Here is a 19,631-nt window from a genome sequence, read left to right on the forward strand (position 1 = left end):
CTCTAGTGAGGAGGAATCAAATCAGCATTAAATCAAATGGGCATCAAATCAGAGAGGCTGGGAGAGAGGGATAGCAAAAACGAACAAGGTACTTTTGAGAGTGATGGATGTTTTCATTATCTTGATTGTGGTGATGGCTTCATGGTATATACATATGTCAAAACTTATAAAATTGTATATTTTAAGTATATGCTATTTGTCATATGTCAATTAGTTCAATAAAGCTATTTAAAAATAGGAGTAAAAAGCTTCAAAAATGCTGCTCATCATGACGTCAACCTCCCTTTCTTCCCCCTCTGCCTCTACTCCCCTTCAAGCCATAAAACTTACACTCCAACTGTGTGTTACTAACAGTGGTGCCCCAGACCCACCAGCACCGGTCCCTTTCTGCACCTTTCCTCTCATCCCTTCCTCTACCTAAAATCCTTTCCCCACCAATGCCTCCACTCTCCACCTTCCCTCCTCTCCAACTGGATAAATTCCTCAAAATCTACCTCAAATGTCATCATCCCTAAAAAGCTTTCCTAGATCCCAACACTCTCTTCCAGGAAAATTAAGCTATTGTTTCTTCAACTTTAGTGGGTCAGGAAGGAATCAGGTGAGAGCAGCGGGGGCACATTTCTATCTGAATTTCCTCAGATTGACTTGTCTCCTGTTAATCTTCTTTGAATCAAGAAAAGACACTAAAAAAGGGATCCAACCTTTCCTTACACCTTATACAAAAATTAATTCAAGATGGATTAAAGACTTAAATGTTAGACCTAAAACCATAAAAACCCTAGAAGAAAACCTAGGCAATACCATTCAGTACATAGGCATGGGCAAGGACTTCATGACTAAAACACCAAAAGTAATGGCAACAAAAGCCAAAATTGACAAATGAGATCTAATTAAACTAAAGAGCTTCTGCACAGCAAAAGAAACTACCATCAGAGTGAACAGGCAACCTACAGAATGGGAGAAAATTTTTGCAATCTACCCATCTGACAAAGGGCTAATATCCAGAATCTACAAAGAACTTAAACAAATTTACAAGAAAAAATCAAACAACCCCATCAAAAAGTGGACAAAGGATATGAACAGACACTTCTCAAAAGAAGACATTTATGCAACCAACAGACACATGAAAAAATGCTCATCATCACTGGCTATCAGAGAAATGCAAATCAAAACCACAATGAGATAACATCTCACACCAGTTAGAATGGCGATCATTCAAAAGTCAGGAAACAACAGGTGCTGGAGAGGATGTGGAGAAATAGGAACACTTTTACACCATTGGTGGGACTGTAAACTAGTTCAACCATTGTGGAAGTCAGTGTGGCAATTCCTCAAGGATCTAGAACTAGAAATACCATTTGACCCTGCAATCCCATTACTGGGCATATACCTAAAGGACTATAAATCATGCTGCTATAAATACACATACACATGTATGTTTATAGCGGCACTATTCACAATAGCAAAGACTTGGAACCAACCCAAATGTCCATCAATGATAGACTGGATTAAGAAAATGTGGCACATATACACCATGGAATACTATGCAGCCATAAAAAAGGATGAGTTCATGTCCTTTGTAGGGACATGGATGAAGCTGGAAACCATCATTCTGAGCAAACTATCTCAAGGACAGAAAACCAAAACCAAACACCACATGTTCTCACTCATAGGTGGGAATTGAACAATAAGAACACTTGGACACACAGTGGGGAACATCACACACCGGGGCCTGTCGTGGGGTGGGGGAGGGAGGAGGGATAGCATTAGGAGATATACCTAATGTAAATGACAAGTTAACGGGTGCAGCACACCAACATGGCACATGTATACATATGTAACAAACCTGCACATTGTGCACATGTACCCTAGAACTTAAACTATAATAATAATAAAATATAATAAAAATAAAGAACTTACTTGTGTAACTAAATACCACCTGTTTCCCAAAAATCTATGGAAATAAAAAATTTAAAAACAAGTTAAAAAAAAAAAAGGGATCCAAAAGTCTATGAGCAGATGAAGACAGCCTAGGGCAAGCAGCCTAGTGCTACAGGGCCTATTGGAAAAGTCGATTTCCTCCGTGTTCCATCTCCCCACCACACACATCTGCAGGGAGCTTGCTGATAGCAAGGCCTACACTTAGCCACCTATAATCCTTAAAGCACCAAGCCCATCACAGGTTCTCACCACATACCTGTGCTGCAAGGGAAGCAGGACTTCCTCATTAAGACTCAGCTTCCTCAGTAAGACCTTCAGACATAAAAGGCATCTAAGAGTATCCACCTGCCAGGGTTGCCATAAGTCCTTATCAATAGAGTGTATTATTTTCCTAGGGCTGCCATAACAAAATCGCAAACTGGATGTCTGAAAACAACAGGAATGCATTCCCTCACAGATCTGGAGGCTAGAAGTCTGAAATCAAGTTGTCAACAGAGACATGCTTCCTTGGCTAGTAGCTGCATCATTCCAATCTCTGCCCTCGTCTTCATATGGCCTGGTATGTCTCCGTGCGTCTCCAAATCTCTTTCTCCTTATAAAGACACCACTGATTGGATTTAGGGTTGATCCTAATTAAGTATGACCTTGTATTAATTTGATTACTAGGTTCTTGCAAAAGTAACTGTGGGTTTTTTTTTTTTTTTGCCATTGAAGGTAATGCATCTGCAAAAACAAAAACAAAAACAAACAAACAAACAAAAACCCTATTCCAAATAAGGCAACATTCTGAAATTCTGGGTAGACATGAATTTTGGTGGATGTATCACCATTCAGCACAGTATACAGAGCATGTGTGAAGGTACACAGTAAGTGACAGGCTCATGTGAACATCCTCCTTTCTTTCTACAAAGGTAGAAGAGTAGCAGAGGCCCCTTTCCCAGGAGGATAACCTGGGCTTATGGAGGGCTTTGTACTTAGACACTTACCAACCAAGTAGGAGCAACTGGAAGGAAAATGAGAGACAGAAGTGGATGATAACTGTTTTCCTTCTCAGCCATTGCCCTCCTCCCGTGACTGCTCTGCCTTCATTTTTTCCTGTTTCCTCACTCCACACCCACATGGGCAGTGCCATACAGAACACACACCTGCCTATTCAGAGTAGAACTTCATACACTATCCAGGAATTGCTTCCTTACACTTAGGGAATATAATTTATTGCTAAAATTTCTCAGTGATGAGTATAGAATATCCCAGTGAGGGAATGTTTGTTGTGTGCAGCCTACATAATAAATCATAAAGGCCAGCTTTTTAAAATGAATAAAAGGGAAAGAATGACTGAAAAAAACTACTCTAAAAATGCCTTCACAACTAGCTCTGATCCAAAATGCTATAATGTGATTTGGCTTTCTAATGCCAGGTAGCAGCCATTGGTTTAAAAAAAAAAAAAAAGGAAAAACATGAAATATCATGGCAAAGTATCAAAAGCCTTCATGAAAAAACAGATACAAGTAAATATTCTATGTCCATCTTTAACACTGAAAGGCCAGTGTCAACAAGCCCACATTTAGGAACCTGCACTTGATCTGTTAGCTGTACTGAGTGTGCTCCTAATGTCAGTTTTGCTGTAAGTGCATAACAAACCCTACCAGCTCACAGAGGCTTGGATGCTTGGGAAATATGGTGACAATAATGGGGGCAGGATGGGCAGGGTCCTGACCCCCCACCCAGAACATAGGAATTTGTCAGACAATGAGGTAGCAGGCCTGGAGTCCTTCTGTGATCCCCTTTTGCCCCCAATACCAAATCTTAAATTCAGTTTTGAGTTGCTCAAAACATCATTACTTCTCAAAGGCAACTTGAACTGAGTCTCCTGCAATTTTAAAATGACCTTGACCTTTTCTGCTGTCAGTCTTGGCGATTTGGTGAAGTATTTACACAACCCTATTATTTCCCTTGAGAATTCCTTTTCCCTCCCTGTTTTTCTTCTATTCTTTACTCTCCCTTTATTCTTTCAAGATATTCACACTGCTTTATTCAAATTGTGATACTTAACACATCATTAATTTGCACCATTTCAAAGGTTTTCCATTTCTAGACCTGTGCACATAATATGTACTATTGCAATACATTAGATTAAGGATTTAAAATCAGAAATATGGAATTGACATCAAAGGGAGGCCACATGCCATGTTACATTGGAAATACTTTGTTAAATGTACATAGGAACCTAATCTTCACATATGCTGAAAATTGGTACTGTTCACACTTATAAGAGCTACTGATATTATCTCTTACTAAAGTGTGTTTGGTGAAAGAAAACTGTGTTTAAGTTTAGAACGTCCTGAGAATAACAGGTAAGTATCTGGGTCAAAATTCCCATTCAAGTAATTACATTTCCCCAACCAAAAGTTAATTAGCACTTCTTGATAACACTGTTGGATAGTGCTACTGAATAAGATTATTTGAGCAGGTACCAGTCCACAATGTACAAAACAACCTAGATCCCCATAGGTTACTTTTTCTATTAATTGGAAATCTGTGGTCTCTTATTTAAAGGTGAGCCCCCATTAAAGGAATCTTGGACAGTCCATTAAGACAAAAATAAACTTCATGTACATACTCTCCATAAACTCTTCTGAGAAAATATGATACTAATCACTTGCTTATCCAGCACAAAACCTATCAGTGCATGTCACCCATCCAGAACTCAGGTGATAATGGGAAGAAGGGCAAAACAGATTCTGTAGAGGTGCACAACTGCACACACCCACACCCACACCTACGCACAAAGTTTCAGAAATTGTTATTTACAGGAGAACTCCTCAACTCCTCACTAGGAACTTCCATTTTCCTACTTTACACAAAGTTTTTACAGGGTTGGCTAATTCTCTCCATCTGAATATCCTAGAACTACCAAATGAGAGGGAGGAGAGTGAGCAAGTGCTACCAGTAGGCCTCTAACAACAACTCAAAGTGATAGCTGCTAGCCTGCCAGGGAAGAAGACAGAAAACCTCAGAAACTCCAGCCCAAGAACTCAAAAAGTTCTTGGTTTCAGACCATTTGTTGCAGGATAAAGTGATCCCCGTACCTCAAGAACTGATACTTATTAGGAAGATTCTGGGTTGCCAAAAAAAGATAAAATATATTCAGCAGTATTTGCTTTAAAAAACCAAAGTAGTGACTAACACATTTTAAAAAGAGACTACTAAAACTTTTCAAATTAAAACTGCTTTGCTATCTAAATGGCAAATGGTCAAACCCACCTATCCACAATGACTCCCTCCCTGGTGCTCAAAGAGATAAGGTGGTGTTAAAGAGAAGGCTTTGTTTGGAGGTGGTGGCTTGGGATTCTTTTCAAATAGTGAATCTTCTTTTTCCTGTTATTATATCTAGCCCTCATCTAGCCTGTGAAGTAGGCTGAGTCCACCTGCAGTGCCTTCTCTCTATCCTATCAACAAATATTTACTGAGCCCTTTCTATGTGCCAGGCACTGTGCTAGATAACTGGCAATGGGAACAAGATAGAAACAGCCAATGCCTGCACAGAGCTGACAGACTAGACAACTTATAAAATACCAATTACTCATTGTATGATAAGCACTGAGATGCAGGGAACCTAAGAGATACAAGAACTCCAAGGAGCAGCCCCTAATTCTGCTTTGACTCCATTACTGTAGTAACCTCACGCTAGTAGCCTAGGCCACTTGTTTCAGTGGCCCACATAGGGTGCTACACCCACAGCAATGTCTCATGACTGAATCTTTTCTCATACTCTGTCCATATCCTTTTAATACTTAGCTCTCCTGGGCCCCGTATGTTAGGAAGTTAAGACTCCTAAGAGGACACAATCAGATAAACCACGCATTCTCAAAGTGTCAATACAGTCTCCAAAGGGTTGAAGTTGGTTCTTTGGGAAGGAATTAAAAAAAAACTTACATATTACAATGGTTTTTGGCTCTCGAGAGCTCAACCTTACCCAACAAGATCTTACAGCTTGTTATTTAATTTCTCCTGTTGTGTTTTCTTGGGTATCATACTAGTAACACTGACCTTGACTTCATAGTAGACATATAAAATGTGTGCCAGATCAGTATTAGAAAACTATGGTGAATAGATGACTGTGATTGGAAACTTTCTCTCCATTGATCGCCCATTCTAAAAGTTAAATGGCAGAGGTGGCTGCCACTGGCTGCCTTGTAAATGTGGTTTATATTTGATCTTCAGTTTATATGTTATCATTTAATTCTAATAACATTATTCAGCCCATTATTAATTATGTCAAATATAAAGAAAAACTGTTAGCAAGATCTGAATGACTATCTAGCAGCTAGTTAAATTAGAAGTTATTTTCCCATATCAAGCAGTAGTTAAATGTTAAGTTCGGTAAAATTTTTTAAGAAGCTAATTTAATTTTTTCAATTACTTTACTTTCGCCGGAAAAAGAGCAGATTTGGACGAATTTTTTAAACACTGAAGCACCTTGCTATTAAATATTACAAATTTATATAAATTGTTAATTTGTATATGTAGTTGATACACTGAAATTTTTAAGTAAATAAATTAAATTAAAATGTACTCAGCAAATACACACAAAGTTAATTGTTAATAGCTTTTTAATTTTTAACTTAATTGTTAACTGCAAACGTTAGTCATTCTTAATCCTTCATGTTATAAAAAGAGTAAGTAGGCCTTATACTTATCCTTGTTCTATATAAAGGACAGACATAGGTACAACACATAAATAGTATATCTCTGGTATTAAAATGTCATGGTATTAAAATGTCCTAAAATTAGGAAAAATGTCCAGAAAGGCTCCTTAGGGGAGCAATAATGAAAAATAAAAAGCCTTGAGAAACATTAAGATAAGCTAATCTCCATTGCCTGAATGAGAGCTAACTGTAACACCATCAACAGAGACTGGGTAACAGGAGGGTGCCTCTGTGTACTAGAATTTGAGGAATTCCCTGAAGATGGAAAACACATGGGATCAGATCGACAAGAGAAGAGCAAACCATAGCTCAAATCATGTGCAGGAAAGGTAAAAGCAGATCCAGACAAACACTAAATTCAGAGCGAACTGTCATAAAAAAAAAAAAACGGAGGAGGCCCTGGGGCGATTACCGATGTGATTAAGTTAAAAAAAAAAAAAAAAAAAGACGACGAGGCCAGTATGTACTGGGCAGTAAGTACTCCGATGTGGGCCCAGCACACAGGTGCACAAATATACATACTGAACAGTGGCCTTCAACCACAGACTAAAACCTGAAAACATTATAAAAGGGAACTCTGGTTCTAGGGCCTGATCAAGCACTGTGGCTAATTCTGAATCAACAAATATGTGGGGGGAAAGGTTGGAAAGGCGGATCTACCCAGAATGGAGATCCCTGAAGCCTTATTTGTTTAGAATAAAGCTCCGTTCACTATCATATGGGACTTGAGATCCCCAGTCTGAATGCCTACTCCCTGCCCAGAAACCTGAAATGACTTCCCACTGCCCAGGGGAAAAAAATCAAATCTCTTCAAAGTTTACAAAGCTCTTCTTGATGCCCCCCAGACCCTGTGCTTCAGGCAAACTGAATTTCGTGCTGTTTTTCCACCATGTGTTTCTCTCTCTCTCACCGCCAAGCCCTCACACAAAGCCTTCCCTTTGTCAGGAATACTCCTTCACCTGCAGCCTTTTGTACTGCTCCTTTACTGGGTAACTCTTACTCGTGTTTTGGGATCTCAGCTCTTTGACCTTCCCCCACTCCTACCTCCCTTCCCCCAAGGTCGAAATGGATGCCCCTACTATGTCCTTCTCTTACTGCACTCAGAAAAATAAGTAGGCAGTTGGAGTCTAGCACTGTTTAGGTGCTCACTGTACTGTGAGCTCCATAAAGGCAGGGATAATCTCTACCCTTGTGATCAGTGAATCCTCAGGGCCTACTTCTGGTTATTAACTCAATAAAAAGTATTGATCAGATTGAACTGAAATGGGTGGAAGAGAGATTTGGACCTTGGTAGGGCTTTTGGCTGTCAATTCACCCTCTACAGACAGCCAAGAATTCCAACTATTGGCAGGTCCAACCTGGCTTCCGCTTTCCCAGCTATTTCTGGTTTTATAGAAATTTGCCTCAATGTCTGTTGCCACATGGTTTTTCAACCACTATCGCCAGTACCTTTATGAAGAGATAATGAAAAAAAAAAAAAAAAAAAGTCCTATCCTAATCTCAGAATCAGGAAATGAAGTCTGACACTGGCTCTATCCCTTATCAGATTTCTGACCTTAGCCAAATAGCCTCCTCTCCCCTAGACCTCAGTTGGTGAAAGAAATGGGCTACAATTTCTTCTAGGACTTTCCTCCTCTTCTAACATCTATGACTTTTAATCCATACAAATCAACTCATTCCTGTGCCACTGGGTGGAAGGGAGTTTTCCCTTCTTTAAAATTTAAAAACTAGGAAAAATAAGAGAGACAAGGAAAAGCCACTGTTGTGAGTTAAATTATGTCCCCCAAAAAGATACGTTTAAATCCTAACTCCCAAGTACCTGTGAATGTGACTTTATTTGGAAATAAAGTCTCTACAGATATAATCAAGGTAAGATGAGGTCATAGTAGACTAGGTTAATTGGGCCCTAATCCAATGACTGTTATCGTTATAAGTAGAGGAAAATTTGGACATAGAGAAAGGGGAAATACACGCACACACATGGGAAAAGGCCTTGAGAAGACAGAGGCAGAGACTGGAATGTCAAAGATTGTTAGCAACCAGCAGAAGCTAGAAGAGGCAAGGAAGCACTCTCCCCTAGAGTCCTACTAATACTTGGATTTCAGACTTCTAGCCTCCAGAACTATGAGACAATGATTTTCTGTTGTTTCAAGGAATCAAATTTGTAGTCATCTGTTACAACAATTCTAGGAAATAAACACAGATACCATCTTGAGAAAAGACCAAACACAAAAAAGTCTTCTGATTTTACCTGAAATCTAACACCCCATGACTACCCCCTTGTATATGCACACATAGGTCCCATTGGTGAGAAAATTTCCTATGACCACTATTAGCAAGATGAGGTTCTGGCTAAACAGAAGCAAGCATGTGTGCAGGAGTGGGCAAGGGGACAAAAAATAGCACTCCTGAGAGTCGCCATGAGTTTTTTCCACTCAGAACATTATGTGCTGATCACAAAGCATGCCATAACTCATTATTTTAAGAGCACTGATGAAGCGATGGATTGACCAACTCCAAATCAGCAACAGGGAGGTATCCAGGACAACATATCAATTGTCTAAAGAAAGGGCTGGATAAATACATAACATAACCATGGAAGCAATAATTATGAACAAGGGCTCTTCTGCAGATATTAAATGAGAGTCATGTGTCCAGAACAATTACCGCTTGTAAATTAGAAAAGTCTCCAATAGCAAAATGTAGCCATTAAATGACAATAAGCCCTTAATAACAACAAAAGGTGTGATTGCTTTTCATTAAGCAAAGAGACAAAACATGCAATCTGCAATAGTAAAAATGATGCGGCAAGTGTAGTCAGGAGCCCTAGGCCCTGTCCCTGGCTCTGCGCTCATTTAAGGAACATAGCAGCAGTTGTGCTTTCAATATATTTGGATTGAGAAAACAACAAACTGCAAGCAGCTACCATGTCTTGGGTAGTTCTTTTAATTTGTATATTAGTAGTAATAAAGGTTAATATATACAGCACTTACTTTGTACCAGGGACTGTTCTAAGGATTTTTAAAGAATATTTAATATAAGGTAGACAACAACCTTTTGAGGTACATGCTATTATTATATTCATTTCCCAGACAAGGATGTTGAGGCTCAGAGAAGTTAAGCAATTTGTCTAGCATCATTATACATACATACAAAGCTTGTATGTTCTAGATGGAGAATCTCAAACCATGCAGTCTGGTTCCAGAGCTTATTACTTATCCTGCCATCACAAGAGTATGCATATACTTGTGAAAAACAGGAGCACATATACAGGCCATATTAATCATTTAGTCTATAGCTAAAACTAGGTGTGCATATTTAGTACCTTAAGCATTAATGACACCCCCATACCCTCAGGGTCCATGGCTCCTGACTACTTACCACATCATTTTTGCTATTGCAGACCCTACTTTTTGTGTCTTGAAGCCTCTTCTTAATGAAAAGCAATTGCTTCTTAATGAAAAGCAATTGTCATGTAATAGCTACATTTTGATATTGGGGATCTCTAATTTACATGCAATAACATGAGACCCAGCACTGAAGATGCTTTAGAGCCTAATCCAGCTCTGTCTCTCTATAGGCCCTTCCAGGTCAGTGCTGGCCAACAAGTATCTACTAGAAAGAAAGTCTCCCAAGTCACCAACTTAAGCAAAGAAATCCCCTAACACTCAGATGACAGGTGGAGGGATACAACTTCTTTGACTTTTTAGTTTGTCTCCATGAGTTATCTTCAGGACACTGCAGCTAACCGTGGACTACTTTGACTCACCATTCTAGGGTAGGGACTGTAAGTTTCTGGGGACAGGAAGAAAGGCAGAAATGTGCAAAAGTTCTTACTGGCCACAACACAGGAGACTAGCTCCAGCAGTCTTCAGAGGCATGTTTGCCCTGGAGATGTAGATGCCTAGTGAACTGACGATGGGTGCAGAAGAGCAGGGAAATGCTTGTGTGAGAAGTCAATTTTTCTCCTCTGCTTAACATGAGCTCCCAAAGAACAATAGACCTGATACAAAAGCGGTCTTCTGGAACTTGTCCTCCCCACTCTTCAGAAAGTGCTTGGGATCATGGTTTAGGGATTTCCATTGCTAATGGCCACCTCCTGGTAAAAGCTGCTAGGCCAGGGATATGCAAGCCACAGCTCGGGGCTGTTTTTCAGGGTGAGCCCTGGGCAGCAGAATATTCTCCAGACCCAAGAAGCTTTCCCACAGGCAGGGAAAGTCAATGTTTGGTGAGGCTTCAAGTTTATACAATTTCAGAGACTCTTTTTAGGAATGGAATACAAAAGGATGAACATAAAATTGTTTTGTCAGGGGTGAGCCCTGGTCAGCAGAGTCTTCTCCTGTGAGAGAAAATAAATCACCCAAAACTTCTTTAGATTCATTATAAATCCACTTTTGCCCACAAGTTTTTTAAATGTCACATGCAGACAACTGAACTTACTACCTCCCCTCTCCCCTCACATTCTATGGGGACAGGCTTTAAGGTGGCCCCCATGATCTCTGCTTCCTGGTATTCATGCCCCTGTATAAACTCCTCCCTTTGATCCTGACTTGCTTCTAACCAACAGGACATTGCCAAGGTGATAAGACGAATTTGATTATGTGTACATGATTACAATGCATCAAAATGTAACACTTATATTGCTAAGTGACTCCCTTACTGGCTTTGAATAAGCAAGGAGTCTTATTGGTAAGGCCCATGTGGCAAGAAACTGAGTGTGGTCTCTGGCCAACAGCCAGTTAGAAACCGAGGCGCTCAACCTTAAAGCCCACAGGCCTAAGTCGTTCTCCAACTTTAGTATGCACAAGAATAATCAAGGGAGCTTATGATAGTATTTATTCTAACATATTCTACCATTCTTAACAAAATCAGAGCCCACTCCCAGAGATTTTTATTCAGTAACTCTACCATGGGGCACATACTTAACATCTAAGGTGAGAAAAAGTACACTGCAGTCCACAAGCCAACATGTTTAAGCTTTATGGGCCACAATAAATGAAGGTGAGAAAAATGTACCTGGTCCTTACGTCATTGCTTTATGTCAAATTGAAATGAGAAGTAAAACGCTAAGGAAACTAAGTAAACATCAAAAAGTCATCTGAGGAAAACAAGAACCAAACAAGAGGCCGCTGAGAAAATCTAGGAGCACAACACACTATTCCAGGAACCATTAGAAGGGCAAACTGCCAATATAAGAAGAGAATGGAAAGGAAAGTGACATTTGCTGAGCATCTACTATATGCCAGCCACGTGAAATATGCGGTAAGTCTGATTATTATCATTATTATTATTATTTCCTTACCATAGCCCTGTAATGTAGGAATTGTCATCCTTATTTCACTGATAAGCAAACTAAACTCGGAAGCTATATCATTTGCCAAAGGTCACACGACTAATAACTGGCAAAGCAAGGACTCAAACCCAGGTATTTCTGATTTCGACCCAGGCACTTTGTACTAGATCAGATTATAATGAGCCCCACCTTCCACTTCTATCTTGTTTAAATTTACTCCAAACTGCTATCTGAGAGACCTCTGCTATGGTTTAAATGTATCCTCCAAAAGTTCATGTGTTGGAAACTTAATACTTCTACCCTCATAAAGGGATTAATGTCACTATCAGGAGTGAGTTTGTTATCTCAGGAGTGGCTTTGTTATAAAAGCAAGCTCTCTCTAGCTCTCTTGTTCTTGCCTTCTTAACATGTGATGCCCTTCACCATGTTGTGATGCAGCAAGAAGGCCTTCACCCAATGCAGGTGTAATGGTTTTTAACTTCCCAGCCTCCAGAACCATGAGTTAAATTAACATCATTGTTTTATAAATTACCCAGTCTGTGGTACTCTGTTTTAGCAATAGAAAACAAAGAAAGAAAATGAGTACCAGAAAGTGGTGTTGTTGCCACAACAAATATCTGAAAATGTGGAAGCAGCCTTAGAACTGGATGATGGGTAGGGGCTGGAAGAAGTTACAAGATGTGGCTGTCGGGGTGGCCGAATAGGAACAGCTGTGGTCTGCAGCTCCCAGTGAGATCAATGCAGAAGGCATGTGATTTCTGCATTTCCAAGTGAGGTACCCAGCTCATCTCACTGGGACTGGTTAGACAGTGGGTGCAGCCCATGGAGGGCAAGCTGAAGCAGGGTGGGGCGTTGCCTCACCCAGGAAGTGCAAGGGGGCGGGAAACTCCCTCCCCTAGCCAATGGAAGCCCTGAAGGAATGTGCCATGCGGAATGGTGCATTCCAGCCCAGATACTATGCCCTTCCCATGGTATTCACAGCCCACAGACTAGGAGATTCTCTCAGGTGCCAACACCACCAGGGCCCTGGGTTTCAAGCACAAAACGGTGCGGCCATTTGGGCAGACACCTAGCTAGCTGCAGCATTTTTTTTTTTTTTTTGATATCCCAGTGGTGCCTGGAACACCAGAGAGAGAAAACAGTTCACTCCCCTGCAAAGGGAGGTGCAGCCAGGGAGCCAAGTGGTCTAGCTCAGTAGAGTCCACCCCCATTGAGCCCAGCAAGCTAAAATTCAATGGCTTGAAATTCTTGCTGCCAGGAGAGCAGACTGAAGTAGACCTGGGACACTCCAGCTTGGTGGGGGGAGGGGCATCATACATTACTGAGGCTTGAGTAGGCAGGTTTACCCTCACAGTGTAAAGAAAGCTGCCAAGAAGTTCAAACTGGGCGGAGCCAGGTACAGAATGGCTCTGTAGCCAGACTGCCTCTCTAGATTCCTCCTTTCTGGGCGGGGCATCTCTGAAAGAAAGTAATTGCTAACTAGAATAACCAGTTTAAAGAATAACATAAATGACCTGATGGAGGTGAAAAACACAGCATAAGAACTTTGTGAAGCATACAGAGGTATCAGTAGCCAAATCAGTCAAGCAAAAGAAAGGATATCAGAGATTGAAGATCAACTTAATGAAATAAAGCATGAAGAGAAGATTAGAGAAACAAGAATGAAAAGGAACAAACAAAGCCTCCAAGAAATATGGGACTATGTGAAAAGACCAAACCTACATTTGACTGGTGTACCTGAAAGTGATGGGGAGAATGGAACCAAGTTGGAAAATACTCTTCAGGATATTATCCAGGAGAACTTCCCTAACCTAGCAAGACAGGCCAACATTCAAATTCAGGAAATACAGAGAACACCATAAAGATACTCCTTGAGAAGAGCAACCCCAAGACACATAATCATCAGATTCACTAAGTTTGAAACGAAGGAAAAAATGTTAAGGGCAGCCAGAGAGAAAGGTTGGGTTACCCACAAAGGGAAGCCCATCAGGCTAATAGCAGATCTCTCTGCAGAAACCCTACAAGCCAGAAGAGAGCGGGGGCCAATATTCAACATTCTTAAAGAAAAGAATTTTCGACCCAGAATTTCATATCCAGCCAAACTAAGCTTCATAAGTGAAGGATACATAAAATATTTTACAGACAGCCAAATGCTGAGAGATTCTGTCACCAGCAGGTCTGCCTTACAAGAGCTCCTGAAGGAAGCACTAAATATGGAAAGGAAAAACTGGTACCAGCCACTGCAAAAACATACCAAATTGTAAAGACCATCAACACTATGAAGAAACAGCATCAACAAATGGGCAAAATAACCAGTTAGCATCAAAATGACAGGATCAAAGTCACACATAACAGTATTAACCTTAAATGTAAATAGGCTAAATGCCCCAATTACAAGACGCAGACTGGCAAATTGGATAAAGAGTCAAGACCCATCAGTGTGCTGTATTCAGGAGACTCATCTCACGTGCAAAGACACACAGAGGCTCAAAATTAAGGGATGGAGGAATATTTACCAAGCAAAGAGAAAGCAAAAAAAAAAAAAAAAAAAACTGTGGGTTATAATCCTAGTCTCTGATAAAACAGAGTTTAAACCAACAAAGATCAAAAAAGACAAAGAAGGGCATTACATAATGGTAAAGGGATCAACACAACAAGAAGAGCTAACTATCCTAAATATATATGCACCCAATTAAGGAGCACCCAGATTCATAAAGCAAGCCCTTAGAGACCTACAAAGAGACTTAGACTCCCACACAATAATACTGGGAGACTTTAACACCTCACTGTCAATATCAGACAGATCAATGACACAGAAAATTAACAAGGATATTCACGACTTGAACTCAGCTCTGGACCAAGTGGACCTAATAGACATCTACAGAACTCTCCACCCCAAATCAACAGAAGATACATTCTTCTCAGCACCACATCACGCTTATTCTAAAATCGACCACATAATTGGAAGTAAAACACTCCTCAGCAAATGCAAAAGAATGGAAAACATAACAAACAGTCTCTCAGACCACAGTGCAATCAAATTAAAACTCAGGATCAAGAAACTCACTCAAAACCGCACAACCACATGGAAACTGAACAACCTGCTCCTGAATGACTAGTGGGTAAATAACGAAATGAAGGCAGAAATAAATAACTTCTTTGAAACCAATGAGAACAAAGACACAACGTACCAGAATCTGTAGGACACAGCTAAAGCAGTGTTTAGAGGGAAATTTATAGCACTGAATGCCCACAGGAGAAAGTGGGAAAGATCTAAAATTGACACCCTGAAATCACAATGGAAAGAACTAGAGAAGCAAGAGCAAATGAATTCAAAAGCTAGCAGAGGGCAAGAAATAACTAAGATCAGAGCAGAACTGAAGGAGATAGAGACATGAAAAGACCTTTAAAAAAATCAAGGAATCCAGGAGCTGGTTTTTTTAAAAGATTAACAAAATAGATAGACTGCTAGTCAGACTGACTAATAAAGAAGGAAAGAGAGAAGAATCAAATAGACACAATACAAAATGATAAAGGGGATATCACCACTGATCCCACAGAAACACAAACTACCATCAGAGAATACTATAAACACCTCTATGCAAATAAACTAGAAAATCTAGAAGAAATGGTTAAATTCCTGGACACATGCACCCTCCCAAGACTAAACCAGGAAGAAGTCAATTCCCTGAATAGACCAATGACAAGTTCTGAAATTGAGGCAGTAATTAATAGCCTACCAACGAAAAAAACCCAGGACCAGATGGATTCACAGCTGAATTCTACCATTGGTACAAAGAGGAGCTGGTACCATTCCTTCTGAAACTATTCCAAACAACGGAAAAAGAGGGACTCCTCCCTAACTCATTTTATGAGGCCAGCATCATCCTGCTACCAAAACCTGGCAGAGACACAATAACAACAAAAAAATTTCAGGCCAATATCCATGATGAACATAGATGCAAAAATCCTCAACAAAATACTGGCAAAATGAATCTAGCAGCACATTAAAAAGCTTATCCACCACGATCAAGTGGGTTTCATCCCTGGGATGCAAGGCTGGTTTAACATACACAAATCAATAAACATAATCTATCACATAAACAGAACCAATGACAAAAACCACATTATCTCAATAGATGCAGTAAAGGGCTTCAATAATATTCAACACTCCTTCATGCTAAAAACCCTCAATAAACTAGGTATTGATGGAACATATCTCAAAATAATAAGAGCTATTTATGACAAACCCACAGTCAATATCATAATGAATGGGCAAAAGCTGGAAGCATTCCCTTTGAAAACCGGCACAAGACAATATATTCTCTCTTAGCACTCCTATTCAATAAAGTATGGGAAGTCTGGCCACGGCAATCAGGCAAGAGAAAGAAATAAAGTGTATTTAAATAGGAAGAGAGGAAGTCAAATTGTCTCTGTATGCACATGACATGATTGTAAATTCAGACAATCCCATTGCCTCAGGCCAAAATCTCCTTAAGCTGATAAGCAACTTCAGCAAAGTCTCAGGATACAAAATCAATGAGCGCAAAAATCACAAGCAATCCTATACACCAATAATAGACAAACAGAGAGCCAAGTCATGAGTGAACTCCCATTCACAATTGCTACAAAGAGAATAAAATAGCTAGGAATACAACTTAAAGGGATGTGAAGGACCTCTTCAAGGAGAACTACAAACCACTGCTCAAGGAAATAAGAGAGGACACAAATGGAAAAACATTCCATGCTCATGGATAGGAAGAATCAATAGCATGAAAATGGCCATACTGCCCATAGTAATTTATAGATTCAATGCTATTCCCATCAAGCTACCATTGACTTTCTTCACAGAATTAGAAAAAACTACTTTAAATTTCATATAGAACCACAAAAAGAGCCTGTATAGGCAAGACAATCCTAAGCAAAAAGAACAAAGCTGGAGGCATCACGCTACCTGACTTCAAACTACACTACAAGGCTACAGTAAGCAAAACAGCATGGTGCTGGTACAAAAACAGATATAAAGACCAATGGAACAGAACACAGCCTCAGAAATAAAGCCACACATCTACAACCATCTGATCTTTGACAAACCTGACAAAAACAGGCAATAGGGAAAGGATTCTCTATTCAATAAATGGTGTTGGGAAAACTGGCTAGCCATATGCAGAAAACTGAAACTGGACCCCTTCCTTACATCTTATACAAAAATTAACTCAAGATGGATTAAACGTAAGACCTAAAACCATGCACACCCTAGAAGAAAACCTAGGCAATACCGTTCAGGACATAGGCACGGGCAAAGATGTCATGACTGAAATACCAAAAGCAATGGCAACAAAAGCCAAAATTGACAAATGGGATCTAATTAAACTAAAGAGCTTCTGAACAGCAAAAGAAATTCTCATCAGAGTGAACAGGTACCCTACAGAACTGGAGAAAATTTTTGCATTCTATCCATCTGACAAAGAGCTAACATCCAGAATCTACAAGGAACTTAAATAAATTTACAAGATAAAAACAAACAACTCCATCAAAAAGTGGGCAAAAGATATGAACAGATACTTCTCAAAAGAAGACATTTATGTGACCAACAAACATATGAAAAAAAGCTCATCATCACTGGTCATTAAAGAAATGCAAATCAAAACCACAATGAGATACCATCTCATGCCAGTTAGAATGGTGATCATTAAAAAGTCAGGAAACAACAGATGCTGCAGAGGATGTGGAGAAACAGGAATGCTTTTACACCGTTGGTGGGAGTGTAAATTAATTCAAACATTGTGGAAGACAGTGTGGTGATTCCTCAAGGGTCTAGAACCAGAAATACCATTTGACCCACCAATCCCATTACTGGGTATATACCCAAAGGATTATAAATCATGCTACTATAAAGACACATGCACACGTATGTTTATTGCAGCACTATTCACAATAGCAAAGTCTTGGAACCAACCCAAATGCCCATCAATGATAGACTGGATAAAGAAAACGTGGCACATATACACCATGGTGTACTATGCAGCCATAAAAAAGGATGAGTTTATGTCCTTTGCAGGGATATGAATGAAGCTGGAAACCATCATTCTCAGCAAACTAACACAGGAACAGAAAACCAAACACTGCATTCTCTCACTCATAAGTGGGAGTTGAACACTGAGAACACATGGACACAGGAAGGGGAACATCACACACTGGGGCCTGTCAGGGGGTGGGGGCCTAGGGGAGGGATAGCATTAGGAGAAATACCTAATGTAGATGACAGGTTGATGGGTGCAGCAAACCACCATGGCACGTGTATACCTGTGTAACAAACCTGCATGTTCTGCCCATGTATCCCAGAACTTTAAGCAAAATAATTTAAAAAAAGAAGAAGAAGAAGTTGTACACTGGAGAAATCAAACTCAAGGATGGTGAGGGAGTCCTGATCACATTGTTGGAGGTCATTCAGCTTTGAAGCCAGGTCTACTTTTACTCCTTTCAGGTATGCAAATCAATATTATAATAACTACTACTACTACTATTATTACTGCCACCACTACTATCACCACCACCATTATTATTTCTATTATTGTTTGGGTTAATGTCTGTTTCTATCAAATGAACTCAACTACTCTAAAATTTTCCTTAAGTTTTCTTAGGAAAATCCAGTCTAAGGATGCTGTGCATTAGAGATCCAAAAACAGTATGTTCAAGCAGCATCATGAATTTAAGTTGGAATAACTGAGCACAGCATGCTTATTTGGTATGTTTTTTTTCCTCTAGAATATTCCCCCCAAATATTCCAAATAAGGAATCATACTTTGTGAACAACCAAAACTGAAGTATTTATGACAACGTTAAGGTGGGGGCTGACAGCTCTGAAATGTGCAGGGCAGGCTTGCAGGCTGGAAATTCAGGCTGGGTTTTCTTTTCTTTTTTTTTTTAATTATTATTATACTTTAAGTTTTAGGGTACATGTGCACAATGTGCAGGTTAGTACATATGACATGCTGGTGCGCTGCACCCACTAATTCGTCATCTAGCATTAGGTATATCTCCCAATGGGTTTTCATGTGGTAGTTTTGTAGATAATTCCTTCTACGTCAGGGAACCTCAGTTTTTGCTAATAAGGTTTCCAACTGATTGGATGAGGACCATGTACATTATGGAGATTAATCTTTTTTTCTTAAGGTCTACTGATTTAAATGTCAAATCACATCTAAAAGTACCACTAGCCAGGTGCAGTGGCTCACGCCTGTAATCTCCGCACTTTTAGAGCCCAGGCGGGTGGATCACTTAAGCCCAGGAGTTTGAGAGCAGCTTGGGCAACATAGCAAGGCCTTGTCACTACAAAAATTAACAAATTTTGCCGGGCGTCATGAAATGTGCCTGTAGTCCTAGCTACTCAGGAAGCCGAGGTGGGAGGATTGCTTAAGCCCAGGAGGCTGAGGCTGCACTGAGCCAAATTGCACCACTGCACTCCAACCTGGGTGATAGAGTGAGCCCTTGTCTCAAATAAATAAATAAGTAAATAAATAAATAAATGGAGAATTCTATTAAAAAATACATTCACAGCAACATTTGGACTGATGTTTGAAGAACTGTTTACTTATAGCTTAGCCACATTGATAAATAAAGTTAATCATCACAATAGTAAATGAACTACTTAATATTATTTTCTCTTATCTGTACTTTAAATAAAA

The 19,631-nt window shown here is 39.8% G+C and overlaps 1 protein-coding gene across 3 annotated transcripts in view; it reads right to left on the bottom strand.

Moving 5' to 3' along the window:
- Window positions 1–19,631, bottom strand: part of FGF13 (fibroblast growth factor 13) — a 593,844-nt gene that overhangs the window by 524,907 nt on the left and 49,306 nt on the right.

Source organism: Pan troglodytes, chromosome X (assembly GCF_028858775.2).
Source record: "Pan troglodytes isolate AG18354 chromosome X, NHGRI_mPanTro3-v2.0_pri, whole genome shotgun sequence".
Classification (NCBI taxonomy): Eukaryota; Metazoa; Chordata; class Mammalia; order Primates; family Hominidae; genus Pan; species Pan troglodytes.